The sequence below is a fragment of the Microcaecilia unicolor genome, chromosome 7, assembly GCF_901765095.1.
Source record: "Microcaecilia unicolor chromosome 7, aMicUni1.1, whole genome shotgun sequence".
Classification (NCBI taxonomy): domain Eukaryota; kingdom Metazoa; phylum Chordata; class Amphibia; order Gymnophiona; family Siphonopidae; genus Microcaecilia; species Microcaecilia unicolor.
In genome coordinates this window covers 92,683,297-92,698,547 of record NC_044037.1, presented here as the reverse complement: position 1 = coordinate 92,698,547, position 15,251 = coordinate 92,683,297, and the positions used below count along the sequence as shown (strand labels likewise).

Here is a 15,251-nt window from a genome sequence, read left to right as displayed (position 1 = left end):
CTTACAGCCTTTCATCATTAAGTGAAGCCCACAGATCATCATTTGGAATGAGGAGTTTATTTGCCAAGATACAAGTCAAATCAGTGATTGACAACAGGCACGTACAATCAATTAGTTATAGGAATATAATAATCCAGCTGCAAACAGGTGTTAATTAGTTCCTAATCTTTTATAATTTCTTTTACCAATTAGAGGTTTTACAAGGGAAAGCAATTAGGTAATTTGTAAATTCTGCTGGACACATTGGTTTCCCTTGGAGAGAGAGAGTGGCAACCCTTCTCTCTAGCTCAAACCAGGAAATACTCTGATTTTTATAAGTGCCCTCAGGATATGGATAATATGACAATAGATATACCTGATTGGATCTATGCTAATATCATGGTTACCACTGATTGGCTCATACTAATGAGTAGCTTTTATCTTGCTAACATGGTTTTGTCTTTAGCTTGCTTGACCACAAATCTTAAGCAAGACCCTGCATCCAGCTACACCTTTCCTTTCTCACACCATGGCTGACCACAATCCTGCTCACAGGAAAGTCTCCCTCCCCTCTTGGACAGCTAGTTCCCTATTTTCTTTGCACCTGGCATGACTCACTCATTTCTCAACTTGTTTGTCTAACTTACATTAGAGAAAATTCCACTTTGTAACAGATACGGCTTCCATCTTGTGCTGAAATCCTCCATTTTGTTTCCATATCTATTGACCTAACTTTTCCTAATTTAGCTTATTTAGGCCTCAATCCGGGCTACAAACTAGGCCATACTTTTCCAGTAAGCTCCCAGTTATGTCAGCCATCAGATTTCTGACTCAGCCAAGGTCTGTAATGGCCTTAGCTCTATGACTGGGCCCGCCACCATTCCAGTGGGGGGGGGGGGGGGGGGGGGGGTCTCTAGCTGTACCATAATTATACAGATTTCAAGTGAGGTGTCAGGGATTTATTTATTTAAACAGAATTCTTTAATCACCAGTGATTATTGTAATCTTACAAGGGGGGTGAGAGGGAGGAGATGTGTAAGAGCTGGTCTGTAGTGGGAGTATAGTGTCAGTGCTAAAGAACATGATTACCAAGGGGAAGGGAGAGAAAATGAGACGGAGATGGAGATGTAAAGAGAAAGAAGCTTTAACTTTTGGTCACCTGCCAGTTCAAAAATAGGAAAAGTATAAATCCTTGCATCAGAGCCGGTCTTAAGCAGGGGCGACGGGCAGACGACTCTGATGCAAGGATTTATACTTTTTCTATTTTTGAACATACTTTTTTTTGGAATTAAGTCTAAAACCCATAAAATGTCATGGGAATTCAAAGGAAAAGAACTTGCTAGACAATCCTAGTGGAAGACAGACAGCTCTGGATTGGCACAGGCATACTGCATTCTACAACTGAGAACCTCCATTTAGGTGCCCCGATGCTGCACTATGAGAGCCTATTCTATAACGACATCTGAGTGTTCAGATTCTGCTATAGAATGCTAGCGTAACCTGGGTTCTCAGAAGCCTGCTTGTCCTCGATCTTCTCATAAGTGGGTGACACTGATCCGCGTCACCCGGTCCAGTATTTTCTATAGTAAAAGAGAGAGCTTTGTGGAGTACGAGTCGCACTCCACTGCACATGCATGAGTGCCTTCCCGCCCGTCGCACAAATGCGGTCTCCTCCGTTCTCTTGTTTCCAAGTGAGGGGAAGATGCTGTTTTTTGTTCTCTCCTTACTCGCCTGGTTTTTGAGAGCTATTTTGTGCCTTCCGGCTATTTTTCTACTGTCCTCTTTGGCTCCTTTTATTGAAACCCTTTTTTATCCTTCCTTTAATTTCTTTAAAATTGTTTTGCACCTACTTTTCCTACTATGGCTGATCTTCTGGACCAGAGATAGGCAAAGAGAGGGGGGGAGGAGAAGGGGGGTTGGGAGAGGGGAGGAGGGAAAAGGGGAGGGGTGAAGATGAGGGAAGGCGGGGGGAGGCGGGAGGGATCTGGGGAAACACTAACAGTAGGGTCCTGGAATGTGAATGGGCTTCACCATCAGGGGAAGTGGGGCCGAGTGTTTAAGGAATTGAATAGGTTAAAATGGGATGTGACGATGATGCAAGAGACACATCTGAGACCGAGAGACACGCATTTATTGCGGCGCCGGCCCTTTAGAGAAGTACTGGTACATCAGGGACGGGAGGCCAGAAAAGTTGGGGGAGTAGCTATAATGGTGCGGCACACCTGTGGGCTAAGCATACAAGAAGAATTTCGGGACTCGAGTGGCCGATGTTTGGGGATTAGGGGACTTCTACAAGGTAAGGAGATCACATTTATTAATATTTATGCACCTAATGAAGGTCAGAAGCAATTTTTTGATTCTCTGAAGGAGGAAATCCAAGGTTTTATTAAAGGCCAAGTGATCATAGGGGGGGATTTCAATATTGCCCCAGATGCAGATTTGGATCATTCCATGGGAAGAAGGGGGGTTGGAAGCGCCGGTCGTAAGGCGTTGTTGAACTTTTTGAAGGAATGTGAGGTAGTGGATTGCTGGAGATTATTACATGGAACACAGAGAAATTACACCCATTATTCACATGCAGCACAGTCTTATGCGAGATTAGACAGCTTGTGGGTACACCGCAACAGTTGGCATATGATAGAAGCAGCAGAAATAGAGACTTGTCAGGTCTCTGATCACGCTCCTATATGGATTAGGTTTAAGGGGCTGGGGGGTAGGCAGAAGGGGGGCCTATGGAGGCTCAATGAGACTCTATTGGGAGATGAAACAGTGAGGGAGGACATCAGGAGGGCGATACAGGAATTTTATCAACTTAATGATAATGGTGAGGTTAATGATGGATCCTTATGGGACGCTATGAAAGCAGTGGTTAGAGGAGGTTTTTATTATATGGGGTGAACGGAGAAAAAGAGAAAGAGGTCAGAAATCCTTGGAGTTACGAGCTCACCTAGTGCAACTGGAAAAACAACATAAGAGGCAACCCACAAAAAAGTTGGGGGAGGAGCTTACAGCAGTAAGGGGAGCATTGGCACAATTGCAAATGATAGAGATTGAATATATGCAAACCAAGCTGAAACAGCAGACCTTTGAGTTTGCTAATAAATCAAGCGCTTTTCTGGCATGTCGGTTGCGGGCGAGGCGAGTGAAGACACTTATTCAAAAGCTGAGAGATGGTAAGGGGGGTTGGCATTATGCAGATGTGGATATATCTAGAAGCTTTGAGACATACTATGAAGAATTGTATAAGAAGGGGGAGGATATGAGTAGGGGGGAAATAGGACAATTTTTAGATCAGCTACAGCTCCCGTGTCTTAGTGAAGCTGAGCGAGTACGATTGGGAGAACCGATAAGATGGGGGGAAGTATATGGGGTAATTAAGAACCTCCCGAATGGGAAGGCCCCGGGATTGGATGGTTACACCGCTCGGTTTTTTAAGTGTTATGCGGAGGAGTTGGGGCCCCAGCTTATCAGGCTAGGGAATGGAGTATTGGAGGGAAGGGGGAGCTCGAATTCAATGATGGAAGCAGGGATCTCTTTGTTGCTTAAGCCAGGAAAGGATCCCACTGTATGTGGCTCCTATAGACCCATTTCACTTTTAAATGTTGACGTAAAGATACTGGCCAAGGTGTGGGCCAACAGGTTGGGACGGGTCCTACCAAAGTTGATAGGGGATGACCAGTCGGGGTTTATCCCGGGTCGACAGGTGGGTGACAACATTTGCCGTACCCTCCACTTGCAATGGGAAGCACAGAAGAGACTCCCAGGGGCAATACTGTTAACACTAGATGCCGAAAAAGCGTTTGACAGGGTTGACTGGGTGTTTCTGAAAGAGGTTATGCAGCGTATGGGTCTTGGGGATAATTTCTGCAGGTTGATAGCAGCCTTGTATGCGGCGCCGAAGGCCTGTATACAGATCAATGGCCAGTATACCTCCTTTTTTGCTATTGAACGTGGAACCAGGCAGGGCTGCCCCCTGTCGCCCCTACTGTTTGCTATATATATAGAGCCCTTGGCAGAGAGGTTACGTGGCCATCCGGAGTTTCGGGGTTTCACAGTGGGGAAGAGGGAACATCGCATGGCATTGTATGCGGATGATCTGTTGCTTTATGTGACAGATCCAGGGAAACCATTGGAGGTGGTGGTGGATGTCCTGGGGGAATTTGAACAGTATGCGGGGTTGCGGATTAATATGGAGAAATGTGAAATATTAGGCATTTCGGTCTCCCAGGAAGAAGAAAACTGTTTGAAGCAGAGGTTTGCTTTTAAGTGGGCCGGAAGTCATATTAGGTATCTGGGGGTTTGTATTCCTAGAGATCTGAGTAGAGTCTATGGACTTAATTATGGCAAAATAGTGGAGTGCATTAGAATTGAATTATCACGGTGGAAAGGGTTGTGGCTGTCGTGGTGGGGGAGGATGGCGGTAATAAGGATGAACGTCTTGCCTAGGCTGTTGTTTCTGTTTCAGTGTTTGCCGGTGGCGGTCCCCAAGCGGGAGATGCAGCAATTACAACGCCAGATATTGCAATTTGTATGGGACGGAAAACATCCCCGGTTAGCGGGAAGGGTGATATGGGGAGAGATTGAAAGAGGGGGTAGAGCAATGCCTCGGCTTGAGTGGTATTATCAAGCTGCTGAGGTCAAGATGGTGCTGGAGTGGGAAGGGGGCAGGCTTAAGCCAACAGGTCAAGTGGAACAATCGTACTTCCCACATAGGGGTTTAAAATCGTTACTATGGACCACTGAGGGATTGGGGGGGGTGTTGGCGGGCGTGGATAACCCATATCTTAGGCACATTTTGACTGTATGGGAGGAGTTTCGGAGGAAGTGGGGACAGGGAGGTGAGGTCTCCACTAGGGCAGGGATAAGATGGGAGCTGAAGTTTGGGGCCGGGAAGGATAATCGGGTTTTTGTGCGATGGGATCACTTGGGCCTTTCGAGTTTTCGAGATGTGCTCCAAGGGGCCCAGATTAAGAGCTTTGAGGAATTGAGGTTACAATATGGACTCCCTGAAGGAGATCGTTTTTCTTACTTACAGATTAAGTATTTTATGGGAGTGATGGGATGGAGGGGGGGGCAGCCCTCAGGATAAGGAGAGCTTGGAGAATCTATGGGGTATATTACGGAGTGTGCCTAGATCCATCTCGGTGCTATACAAATTTATGAGAGGCAGTGACCCTGCCCCCTTTCGCTTCAAGGGAGCATGGGAATCAGACTTAAATTGTTGCTTCAATGATCAGGAATGGGAGAGGATATGTGGGGAGGTTCAAAAGGCCTCCACGTGCGCTCTAGTGCAAGAGAATGCATACAAGGTGCTGTCGAGGTGGTATTACACTCCTGAGAGAATTAGGGGTATGTACCCTAATGCTTCTGACCGGTGCTGGAGATGTGGTAAAGACAAGGGCTCAATTCTGCACATTTGGTGGTCCTGCCCCCGGTTGATACCGTTTTGGGAGGCAGTGATGAAAGCATTGGTAAGAATGTTTGGAGATTCCATGGTGTGCAGTCCACAGGTGTGCTTTCTGGGGATGTATAATGACAGTGACTCATGGGAACGGAACAAAATGTTACGTTGGGGTCTGGCGGCAGCAAAATGCCTGATAGCTCAGAAGTGGCGAGTTACTGGCCCTCCTTCCTTGGGGGATTGGAAAGCAAAATTAGAACAACTCATAGCTATGGAACGCTTAACGGCATACCGTAGAGATGGGGAGCTACGGTGCAAGAGAGGATAGTCTCAACTGCAAGAATGGGTGGGGACAATCAAACTTTGATAGGAACGGGTGATAGTTGGGGAGGAGGGAGGAAAGAAGGGAGGGAGGGAGAGGGTGGTAGGGAAGGGAGGAACAGAAGAAGAGGGCTAGAGGGGGAAGTGAGGCAATTATATGCTTGAACAAATTTAAGGGGGTAGGATAGAGCTGAGGGTGTAGACCCTTGTTTATAGTGATTGGGAGTTGATAGTTCAGTTTTCACCATAAGGGTGACTGGGTTGTTGTTTTGTTCTTTTCTGTTATATTATATGGATGTCCAATATTTTAGGTCAACTTGGCATTTTCTGTATTGTGTCTTGAATGTTGCAAGTTGCTTCATTAATAAAAATATTTAAAGTGAAAAAAAAAATTGTTTTGCACGGTTTTTAAGTTTTATTATTTTTTCCGTCATTATCGGGCCGTTTTTAAGCCCAGAGGTCTCTCCCTTTGTTTTTCTCTATGCCTTGCCCCTTTAGGCACCATCAAGTCATTTAATTTAGCCGACAAAGTTTTTCCGTCCATGTCCATGAAGATTACCAGTGGCTTCAAGCGCTGTACCTGGTGCAATCAGATTATCTCGGGAAAAGACGCCCATTCTTGGTGTCTGCAGTGTCATGGGCCTGACCATAGTTCTGCTAACTGTGATCTCTGTTTTCGCTTGAAGAAGAGGACCTAGGTTTCCTGAGAGGCTCAATGAGAGAGGATTTCTGGAGCCTCGGCAATGGCATTGAGGTCGGAGGAGTCAGCTTCGATGTGGAGCATCGCACTGGCATCGGGAGCATTGGTAAGCATGGTTGCTTCTAGACCATTAGACACTGGGAGCAGTGAAGCATTAAGTGGGTTTCTACCTGTCTCAAGGCCTCCTGCTGTGCATGCTCCCTGGGACCATCCATTATCGGACCCGACCCCGAGATGACATGAGGATTCGACATCCTCGTCAGCACCGAGGAGCCTTGCTGACACGCTTTGGGCAAAGACCAAGAATCATCGTCATCAGTCACCCTCGACACATGGTGCCGGGAGCTCCGGGGCGTCGACTGATTTGGCACCTGAGTAACTTTTCGCCGAGAGGATCGCTCCCTCTCCATATAGGAGGTGCCAATGCACCTGTCTCCAAGCAGCCAAGATCCCGCTCCTGTATCAACCCCAGCAGTTTTGCAACCTGTGCCTCAGCTGTCACCCCAGCTTTTCACGGTGTCAGCCCTCAATGAGCTCATCCGGGCCTTGCTCTCAGCTGCTGGATGGCCTTATGCAATGGTGTGCATCGGTATTGGGGGTGCTTGCGCCTACCTTACCTCCCATTGCGGCCCCGCCTGGCCCTCAGCCTGCAGTGCGGCTTCTGACACTGGCGCTGCTTGTGGACCCGGTGTCGACTGCTACCCAAGTTGGCACCCCCTCGACGTCGGTGGAGGAAGCTTTGCCGGAGTCGAGGTGGGAGTCGACTGCTCTCGAGGACATGGTTTCTCGGCACCGAGGTAGGTTCGGTCTTGGCATTCCCATAGGGAGATACTGTCCGACACCAAGGAGGGAGCGTTCATGGGATTCAGAAGAGGATCCCAGACATTTTTCCTCAGATGAGTCTTATGGGATTCACTTTGAACCCTCCTCTCCACCTGAAAGGAAACTGTCTCTGCCAGAGAACTTTTCATTTCTATCTTTTGTTAAGGAAATGGCTGAGGCCATTCCATTTCCTTTGTTAGTGGAGGATGAGCCCAGGGCCAAGATGTTTGAGGTCCTGGACTATACATCTCCTCCTAAGGAGGCTGTGACTGCACCTCTCCACAAGGTACTCCGCGAAGTCCTCATCAAGAAGATTAACACCCAGTATTGGATCCACGGTACATCTGGATAGGCCTCAGTTGCCTCACAATTCTATGGTGGTGGAATCCGCTCTCAAAAGAGCCAGTAGTTCCAGGGACTTGGCAACCCTAGGCAGAGAAGCTAGAACCCTGGATTCTTTTGGGAGGAAGATGTACCAGGCTTCAATGCTTATCTCTCGCATACAATCCTACCAGTTCTTTACGAACGTCTACTTGTGAAACTCAGTGTGACAGCTGTCAGACTTGGTTGACACACTCCCTTCGGAGCACGCCGAGCCTTTTCACCAGTTGATCAAGCAGCAGAAGAAGGCGTGTTGAAAGTTCTTGGCTAGGGGCACTTAACGACACTTGATGTGGCATTCAGGATCTCTGCTCAAAGTATAGCTATGCGCAGACTCTCATGGCTGAGTGTCTCTGACTTGGAACACTCTGTTCAGCAGTGGTTGGAGATGCCTCTTGCATTTTTGGAGAGAAAGTTGAGGAGGTCCCTGACCAAATCAAGAAACACACTGATACAATGTCTTCTCTCTCCCACCGGGTGCCTTCTGCATCAACCTTCTCAGCTGGGAGGACTTTTGGCAAGCCAAGAAAGAGTACCTATTGATATCCTAGGAGTAGGTACAACCCTTCAGCTGACCAGCCTACTCAGGCTCCACCCCAGTGCACTTGTCCACGTCAACAGCATGTGCCTAAGGCCCTGCTTCTCCCCAAGCAAAGCAAGGGAAGAGCTTTTGACTGGCTTTAGCAGAGCATAGCCACAGTAAAATCGTCTTTCTCGGCTTACTTGCTGGTCAGGGGGAGGCTACAATTTTTTTCACAAATGGTGGCCTCTTATAACCTCTGACTGGTGGGTTCTTCAAATAGTCCATCTCGGATACACCCTCAATTGGCATCTCAAACCTCCAAATTGCCCACTTAGAGCTCATTCATTCAACTCTCAGCACAGGCAGGTACTTGCATAGGAACTCTCCACCCTTCTAAAGGCCCAAAAGGTCGAACCCATTCCACCATGGAAGAAGGGCAAGGATTCTATTCCAGGTACTTCCTTGTGCAGAAAAAGACAGGGGGGATGCATCCCATCCTAGACAAATTTCTAGTCTGAGAAAAGTTCAGGATGGTTTCCCTGGGCACCCTTCTCCCAATGAATCAGAAAAATGATTGGCTATGCTCTTTGGACTTAAAGGATGCATATATTCACATCCCGATATTCCAGCCTACTGGAAGTATCTTCAGTTTCGGCTGGGAGCACATCACTTTCAGTATCGCTTGTTGCCTTTTGGCCTCGCGTCAGCTCCCAGGGTCTTCACCAAATGTCTAACGGTAGTTGAAGCATCACTACGCAGACTGGGAGTCCATGTGTTCGTGTATCATGATGATTGGTTGATGAAGAGCACCATGGAGGAATAGTGCTCAGGAGTCCATGCGGATGACTATTCAGGTGCTCAAACTACTAGGGTTCGTTTTAAACTACCCCAAGTCCTATCTCCACCCTGTCCAGCGATTGTAGTTCATAGGAGCCCTACTTGACAAACAGAGGGTTCAAGCCTACCTTCCAGAGATGAGAGCGGACAATCTTATCTCACTGGCATCCAAGGTTGATGCCTTTCAGCAGGTCGCAGCTTGGCAAATGTTGGTCCACGTGGCTTCCACAGTGTACATTACACTCATGACACGTCTTCACATGAGATCAGCTCAATAGACCCTTGCTTCTCAGTGGTATCATGCAACGGGGAGTCTAGAAGATGTCATCCAAGTTTCCCAGAGCTTGTACTCTCTCTTCAATGGTGGACAGTTCGATCCAGTTTGACTCCAAATTCCTCAGCCACTAATAGTGCTGATGATGGATGCATCTCTCCTGGGTTGGGGAGCTCATGTAGATGGGCTTCACACTCAAGGTGCTTGGTCCACTCAGGAAACGGATCTTTAGATCAATCTCCTGGAGCTTTGGGTGATCTGGAATGCTCTAACGGCTTTCACAGATTGGCTATCTCCCCAAATTGTTCTCATCCAAACAATCAGGTTGCAATGTATTACACCAACAAGCAGGGGGCACCAGATCATGCCCTCTATGTCAGGAGGCCGCCCGGATGTGACATTAGGCTCGCCAACACAGCATGTTCCTTCGAGCCCCTTATCTGGCGGGCACAAAGAATAACCTAGCCGATGGGCTGAATAGGATAATGCAACCGCATGAGTGGTCTCTCAATATGGGCATAGCCTGCAAGATCTTCTGAGCGTGGGGCACCCCCTCTGTGGATGTTTTTGCCACTCAGATCAACCACAAGGTCCCTCAGTTCTGTTCCAGGCTTCAGATGCCTTCCTTCTCATTTGGGGGACAGGTCTTCTTTATGCGTATCCTCCAGTATCTCTAGTGGGAAAAACTTTGTTGCAACTCAAGCAAGAGCACGGAACCATGATTCTGATCGCACCGCACTGGCCGTGTGTCACGTCTGTGGTCATGACCACCCTCAGACTTACCTTATTTCTGGGGGTCAGCATCTATGCTGGCTTCTGTCTGTTTCTGTGTTAGTCTTGTCTCTGTGTGCTGATTGCTTCACTAGACCTCACCTGTGTGGGCTATGCCTCTGAGGAGCCAGCATCTAAGGTGGCTCCCGCTGGTTCTGTTCCAGCTTCCAAGATGGCTCCTGCTTGTCCTTCCTGTGTGTTCACTTCCTATGTGTTCCAAGCCTCTCCTTGGTGTGAGTGTGTTCCCTGCTCCTGTCCTGCAGTAGGTGACATCATCACTGAGAGCCTTCATATAAGGAAGTGTTGTGCTTGCATTCAGGGCCTTTGCATAGTAAGTAGTGTGTTATGCCAAAAGGTCATCAGGTTAGTGAGTGCACTGCTGCGCTGCTACTTAGCTTTTCTTTAGGGCTCTTGCCCATCTATTTGTATCTGTGGACTGCTAGTCCTTCTGTGTGGGCTCTGCCCTCCTGCCTTGTGTCTGTGGACTGCTAGTCCTTCCGTGTGGGCTCTGCCCTTCTGCCTTGTGTCTGTGGACTGTTAGTCCTTCCATTGCCTTGCTCTGTGTTTGGAGTCTGAAGCTTCAGCCAGTTTCTCTCTGTCTGTGTTTGGAGCCTGAAGCTTCAGCCCTAAGACTCTGTTAGCTCCTGGTTTATACCTCTGTCTGCTGCCAGCCCTAAGACTCTGTTAGCTTCTGGTTTATTTCTGCTGTCTGCTGCCCAGCTTATGTGTTGCCCTGAACCCTGTTGCTACCTAGCTAGTGGGTATATCCTGAATCCTGCTTCTGCCTAGCTAGTGTGTTGTTTATCCTGAGTCCTGCTTCTACCTATCTAGTGTGTATATCCTGAGTGTATATCCTGAATCCTGCTTCTGCCTAGCTAGTGTGTATATCCTGAGTCCCGTATATCCTGAGTGTATATCCTGAATCCTGCTTCTGCCTAGCTAGTGTGTTTATCCTGTGTCCTGCTTCTGCCTAGCTAGGGTGTATATCCTGAGTGTATATCCTGAACCTCGCCCCTGCCAAGCTTGCATGTCTATCCTGAACCCTGTTTCTACCAAGCTTGTATGTATATCCAAGCCCCTGTTTCCGTCTAGCCTTTGTGTTCACCCTGTCTGATTAGTCTGTCTTGTGTTTCTTGCTAGTGGCTGCGTAGCAGCTTTCAGTCCTAGTCTAGTTTAGTTTAGTTCTGTGCCAAGCCTCCCTCGTGTATCCTGGACCCAGGGTGGGTCCTCTGGGTCTTCAGTTCCTGCCCTGTCCTGCAAGTCCTGCCGGCCGGCCGCACTCCGGAGCTCAACTGCGGAGGAACGGTGGTCAAGCGCAGGTGAAGCTGTTCCTGTTCTGCCTGTTCTAGTTGCCTGCCTCTGTTACTACTCCAGTCCTGAGTTCCAGTCCTGTTCTTCCTTGTGTCCAGTTCCAGGGTGGTCTTGCCTGCCTCTGCCGCTCCTCGGCAGTGGTCCAAGGGCTCACGAATTCCGGTCCTGCCTCGAGGTCCTGACACCGTGGCAGATATGGTTCCCTCTTCTTCTGGAATTATCCTCTGAAGAACCATGGAGATTGGAGTGTTTTCTGACCCTCATCACACAGAACAAGGGGTCGCTTCTACATCCCAGCATCCAGTCTTTGGCTCCCACAGCTTGTGTGTTGAGTGCCTAGAATTTGCTTCCTTGAGTCTTTTGGAGGGTGTCTCCCGAGTCTTGTTGGCTTCCAGGAAAGATTCCACTAAGAGGTGTTACTCTTTTAAATGGCGGAGGTTTGCCATCTGGTGTGAGAGCAAGGCCCTAAATCCCCTTACTTGCCCTACACTGACCCTGCTTGAATACCTTCTACCCTTGTCAGAGTCTGGTCTGAAGACCAACTTTGTAAGGGTTCACCTTAGTGCAATTAGTGCTTATCATCAACTTGTAGAAGGTAAGCCCATCTCTGGACAGCCTTTAGTTGTTGCTTTGTGAGAGGTTTGCTTTTGTCAAAGCCCCCTGTCAAACCTCTACCAGTGTCATGGGATCTCAATGTCGTTCTCACCCAGCTGATGAAAGCTCATTTTGAGCCACAGAATTCCTGCCATCTGAAGTACTTGACCTGGAAAGTCGTATTCTTGTTGGCAGTTACTTCAGCTCGTAGAGTCAGTGAGCTTCAGGCCTTAGTAGTGGATGCACCTTATACTAAGCTTCATCACAACAGAGAAGTCATCCACATGCACCCTAAGTTCCTTCCAAAGGTGATGTCGGAGTTCCATCTCAACCAGTCGATTGTCTTGCCAACATTCTTTCCCCAACCTCATTACTCATCCTGGCGAAAGCAGCTTGCACACCTTGGATTGCAAGAAAGCATTAACCTACTACATTTCAATTTGGTAGCAGATTGCATTTCCTTCACTTACAACCAGGCTGAGCTGGCTTTGGTGGGTCATGTCACAGCTCATTATGTCAGAGCCATGTCCGCGTCGGTAGCCCACTTGAGGTCAGCCTCCATTGAAGAAATCTGCAGGTCTGCAACATGATCTTCAGTCCACACATTCACATCTTAGAATTGTCCTTATGGAGCATCTAGCAAAAGTAGCAGCACCTTGGCAAATTCAGGAATAGAAATAAATTCATCTACAGTACAAAAAAATGCCAGGGTTGCTGTTCCAACAAGATCATTATCTGTGTCAACGTAGCTTCTCCCTCAGCCTTTCCCCTGTCTCCCCAAAAGGGTCTGCATTGGATAATGGCAACTTTTTCAGAAACATGGGCATACAGACCCTTTACATTTTAGGTTACTGGTTCAAATTTACTAAAATGAATGATGGCTAGGGATAATGACAGTCTGAATGTCGTCTGTTGGCATCTAGTACCTATTAGGGGTTCACATAATTATTAAAAAGTAAAAACACTATTCCTAATGGGACTCTTGCCAAGTCACTTTGCTATTACCCACTGGTCACTTTTCATGATGAACCTGACTCCTGCTGGTATGGTCAGCATTGTGTCATACAATATCATGATAAGAAACCATATTTTCCAGGGACAATGTTAACATCTGTGGAATTTTCAGTATTTAGTTAAGTGGTTCTTCTGTGTTTGGAAGATTGAGTATACAAGATATGACATCTGTCCACATTCTGCCTCCTTCAGAGCCTAAGAATATTGTCTTATATTTCAAACATGTTGGAGAAGAATAGAAATATAGGGTTTGCAGATTTTTCGGGGGGGGGGGGGGGTGATTGGGGGAGAATGCCCTCTAGAGAATTTTGCAATCTGTGATTGTCTTGTAAACAGAAAAGTTTTTATTATGGCACTGCATTAAACATTTGCTCTTTCTACAAACAAAATGAGGTTGGTGAGCACAGTTTATTCATTGTAGACTTAAGTAACAAGTATTGAAAGTCTTAAATTTAAGTGCAATGAAAACATTGAAAAAGTCATCTGAGCCCATTATTTTCTTCAATATTTATTAACAGTCTGGCTTGTAAGATATTCAAAAGAAAGGGATTATTTGTTTAATGTAGTGCTGCATGGAGAACAGAATAAAGCAATAATAGATTTAGGGGTCCTTTTATTAAGGTGTGCTAACAGATTTAGCTTTTGCTAAATGATAAGACGCCCTTAGAATATAATGGGCATCTTATCATTTAGTGCACACTAATCATTAGAGCATGCTAAAGCCATTAGTGCACCTTAGTTTCCAGTGAAGTGCCGTTTATAAGTAAACTCTCCTATCAGTTGATATATTTTCATTGGTACAGTACTTAGGCCATGCAACTTCTCTGATTTGGGAAGTAGAGGTTGTTTTGAGGGAGGGGACAAGTTTCATTACAGAAATTCATTTGTTAAAAGCTTTGAGGAGCATTTTTGATTAAGTCCAATTTTGGATGTTTTGCTAAAAACGTCCAAAAATTGAGTGGTGAACATAGCCATTTTCAAACCTGAAAAATGTCTGTCTTTTGGTTCGAAAATTGCCTTTTTCTAAACATTTTGTGCTCTGTGCATTTTTCTTTTGGGATCATTTTGGAAAATAAAATATCCGAGAAAAACACCCAAAAACCAGCCAATGGGATGTCTGGGGCCCATCACTCTTATTTAGACTGACCACACAGATATCCCAGCAGAACAGCCTAGGGGGCACTCCAGTGGACTTCACATAAAAGGTCCCAGGTACACATCTTACCATAACTCCCTTATATGGTGAGCCCACCAGGAGCAAAAAAATGCCAGATGTACTTCACTGTATATAACTACAATAGCTCTCAAGCTTTCAGGTGTTGTCTATATGTAGGTACAGTAGATATTTAGTGTGGTATTTAGTGTTTTTTGGAGGGCTCACATGTTCCTTTATCTTGTCTTCCTCTCTTCAATAGTCCCTTTCCCTATGTGTCCTTCTGTCTGTCTTACCCTTATCCTTATTGGTCCTATCTGTCTGTCCTGATTTAGATTGTAAGCTCTTTTGAGCAGGGACTGTCTTTTTTTCGTGTTCAATTGTGAAGTGTTGCGTATGACTGGTAGCGCTATAGAAATGATTTATAGTAGTAGTAGTAGTTCCACCACCACAAGTGTACCAGTTAGAGTGGTATATGGGCCTAGTTCTCTTTCTCTACAGTTCACTGCACTGACCACTAGGCTACTTCTGGGATATGCTTGCTGCTCTAATAGGAATGGCCATCATATCTGAAGCTGTCATAGAGCCCAGTATGTACTGTCACATCTTAGGGGGTTAGTGACCATTGGGGGAGTAAGGGGAGGTTATGCCTTAATCTCTTCCATTGGTCATTTAGGACACCTTTTGGTGACTTAGTCATGATTGAAACAGGTCTAGCCAAAAACGTTTTAATTTTGGACTTAGACATTTTCATTTTATTCCATAATTGCAGAAAAATATCTTATTTTTTGGTGCTGTCCATGTCCCGCCCAAAACATGCACCCTTGAAATTTGGACAAACTGTGAAGCAAAATGTCTAAAATTGGGATGCTGAAAATTGCAACTTGGACGTTTTTGTGAGAAAAATGTCCTTCTGCCACATTATGACATTTTTTGGTTATTTTTTTGCTTTGAAATTGAGTCCTTTAGTATTCTGTTAAAAAAGTAACAAATGTGTTATTAAAAAGAGATATTCCCTTCCATTGAAATAGCTTCACCTACAATGGCTTTTAGAAATGTTGTTATATCATTGTTAGTTGGGTGGATTTTTTGCATTTTTTGAAGGGGATTAGAAACTGTTAATGAAATTAGTCTCTATTATATTTGATCTATATAAACAAAAACATAATG

The 15,251-nt window shown here is 46.2% G+C and overlaps 1 protein-coding gene across 1 annotated transcript in view; it reads left to right on the top strand.

Moving 5' to 3' along the window:
* The window catches only part of LOC115474279 (zinc finger protein 79-like), a 136,368-nt gene that overhangs the window by 95,710 nt on the left and 25,407 nt on the right, over positions 1 to 15,251 (top strand). The gene's annotated exons all lie outside the window — the stretch shown is intronic.